Below are 3,516 nucleotides of genomic sequence, written 5' to 3' on the forward strand. Positions count from 1 at the left end.
TTATCGTGGGGTGATGCACAGGTAGTGGAGGCATTAGCACTTCGTGAGGCCACAAGATGGCTCAGAATTTTCATCGAAGAGTTCTCTCACTGAAGATGTTGCGAAATTACTGATAGAAGCGGCTACCCAGAAAGCTGTTGACAACAGTGAAGCACATTCCATACTTCAGGATGCAGTTAAAATGCTTGTGTCCTCACACTCAATAATCTCTCTTCACTTTACTAGAAGTGATTTTGATTAGGCTTCTCATAATTTAGCACAGAAAGCCCATGTTTATTTATTTATTTATTTATTATTATTACAAATAAGAGGCTCCAACATGAAATCTCTTGAGAAAAGAGGGATTCTACTATCAGTTGAGCTATAAGCTTATCGGCACAAAAAGTCCTTGTTGATTGTTAATTTTATGACAAATATGATCACTGATAGTTAATTTTATGACAAAACATGATCATTTAGGAATATTAAAGAATAATCATAAAGATTGAGAGTTTAATGTGAGTAAAAGGCATATGCTTCTGTTTCCGTAAACTTCAAGTAAATGCTTCAAGAAAAATTATGAGGTAATTAACTCCTGATACAATGCTGTTCCCTTCACCTGCATAAAATTAGTTACGTACAAGGAGAACAAACTATTGCAACCATCCACAGAAACCATTTCTATATGACTGCTGGGGCACTAAATTGAAAATACTTTATAATCTCTCATATTTCAAACTTCAAAATTCTCAATACGCGTGCTTGTAACAAAATAGGCCCATAAATATTGAAAAGGGTGGTTCAAGTGATGAGTTCGGGAGTCATTTTGTAGCCCACGATAAGGATCCATCCACTAATTGCACCCATTTATTTATTATATTATTAAAAATTACAGGCCATGCTGCTGTGTTGTTGATTGGATTAAAAAAATTAAACATAAAAAATATTGAAGATATAAAGAATATTTAATATTGTTATTAAACTAAGTTTAGAAAATTAATTTATCTTGAAATTTTTTGATCTGATTTTTTGTTTAACTCGGGTTTAAAATTAAATATATTGAATTTATCTAGATATAATTTATTTGACTTGACTGAAAAAAAACCCAAACAATTGGTAAAAAAAATAAAGATGAAATTGAGAAAAGAAATGATATTGAAAGAAAAAAACCTCTTGATTTAATTTTTTATCTAGTCCAAGTTTAATATTACACGTATAAGATTTGTTTTAATATAATTCAGTAGATTTTATTCATTCAAAAGCAATCTAAACAATTAATAAAATATTCTACGGAAAAAATTGAGAAGGAAAAAAAAAAGCTTCATTGTTGGTGTGCATGGCACAAGTTTTTTAGTTTGCAAGTATAATAAAGGGGATTGTTTCTTTCCAAAATAGACTTTCTTTCTTTTATTTTCATTACAAACTATATGAACAATAAGACAAAGAATTATTCGGCTTGAGATGTCATGATCAGGCAGTTTCAACATCAGACTTTTTTGAGATGGGACAAACCTAGATAACTTAATCATCAATCCATAATTCGACGTGGACGGCCGGCAACTACATGCCTCCTAGCTCTAACACGCCCCCGGCAACCTGCCGACGACCTAGTACAGTACTGACGTAGATGGTTCTATGTGGTGATATGCGAGATTCTCCAATTTTTAATTAGAGACTTGCAAGTGGCAAGTGGCAACTGGTCAACAATTGTTGCATTACCGAGAAGAAGAACAATTCTTATCATTTATCTATCTGCCATCGAAGCAAATCCAAACAAAAAGTTCTGTACCTTTTCCCATAAAGAGAAGCTTTGACAGTTGTTTTCTCTTCAAAACGTGATAAGGTTGTTCATGTTGTAGCTTTGGGTCGACATCAACATTAAATTCTTTCAGATATCTGTTTCTATTAAATTGCTACCATGAATTTCTATATAAACCACCACAGCTGCTCTCAATTTATCAAACCTGTCTTATCTCTCAATCGACATCACATCGTTCTCTTAGAATCAAAAACATGATGAATATGTGCAAGAAATCACTCTTTCTTGGGGCAAAAGCCACCATCCTTTTGTTCCTGATCCTTGCTGCGAGTGCTCCTCTTGTAGTTCCAACTAGGACTTCTAGTTTCATAATGACCATGATGACAGAAATTGAAGCAAGCAGCACGGATGTTACCCAAATTAGTAACCTTCCAATTCAACCATCTAGTCCTAGTCCTTATCCTTGCAGTTACCAGCCTGGAGATGGGCAATGCAAACCTCCTAAGTGATTCATGCTACATACTGTCCATCAAGCATCTAGCTAGCTGTATAAATACATGGTGCGTTTTAAAATAAATAGAGTTTTTTATTTCGATTTTTTTATATAATTTTCTTCTTGTGATTTGTCGATGGATTTAGACTGACCATGTTTTCTTTTATGTATAAATTCCAGGATCATATTGATGATGGAGGTGGAGAGAACACAAGTGGAGACTAGGGAATGTGTCAAGGAGACTAGATAGAATAAGTCCTTTTGTATGCATATTATATATCCTGTTATTTTGCTACGTTTCAGCTGTCAGAAATGGTTGAAATTGAACATCCTGTTGAGTGTTACCATATTAATTATTTTCTTTTATTAAGAAACCATATTAATTCAAAAAAAAAAACTGCTGCTACGCACGGACAAATCGATCACTATATAAAAAGAGAGTTGTATCTGTCATCTTTTCTTCTCTTAATCTCTTTATAAAAGTTGATGATTTTATATATCCATGCATGAATAATGACAATTAAGTTAAAATATTGTCTATTTTCTAAGGAGAGATTGTACAGATTTTAGGTATTTGAATGCTTTAATCCTCTTAATTAATCTGTTCAGACCACTTCTATCTGTCAAATTAATCTTATCTTCTTAATTTTGAGAGTTCAGAATAATCAAGCATTATTAATATTCTTACAACCAATTAATAAATCAAAATTCAAATCATGAATATTAAAATTAAACAAAACATTTTACAACCAATAATCTTTTTCTTTTTTTTTTTGAATCGCTTGCATTCCATTATCTGTGTCCACTAGAAGACCATTTTGAAACCCTTCCAAGTAAAAAACGTCTGGGCCGCCCCCTTCAAGGATGCCTTAATTGATTATAGTTGCTTTCTTTCTTGCTAAATTCCTCAGTGCACAATTTCATATGATATAATCACGCAGCACTGATGAAGTGATGGTTAAATGAACTTCCCCAATTTCTGGAGCCATCATAGCTCTGAATTTCGAACTAGAATGGAGAAGTTAATAGGCTTTGCCTAACACATGATCACTTGAGAGAACGATTAGGAGACGCTCGCACATTCCAATTGCAATTGGGGATGTTTATTCATTTCTTTTCCTTTTCCTTTTCGTTTTAATTGTATAATGTTTTATTATGGTTTCGAAACAAACAATTGCAAGGAATTGCGAGTGAGTGATAAAAGGGACGTGTATTTTTATTCTTTTTATAAATTCACTTTAAAATTATTATAGAAACATATTTATATTTATATTTATATTTCTTA

General features: G+C 32.5%; 1 long non-coding RNA gene across 1 annotated transcript; it reads left to right on the forward strand.

Annotated features, from left to right (window-relative positions):
- The first annotated feature begins 1,952 nt into the window (after window positions 1–1,952).
- LOC133688543 (uncharacterized) lies at window positions 1,953–2,584 on the forward strand. Its single transcript, XR_009841173.1, has 2 exons — window positions 1,953–2,298; window positions 2,412–2,584. It is a non-coding gene; the product is annotated as an uncharacterized LOC133688543 (long non-coding RNA).
- The last annotated feature ends 932 nt before the right edge of the window (window positions 2,585–3,516 follow it).

This window comes from Populus nigra, chromosome 3 (genome assembly GCF_951802175.1).
Source record: "Populus nigra chromosome 3, ddPopNigr1.1, whole genome shotgun sequence".
In the NCBI taxonomy this organism is placed as follows: Eukaryota; Viridiplantae; Streptophyta; class Magnoliopsida; order Malpighiales; family Salicaceae; genus Populus; species Populus nigra.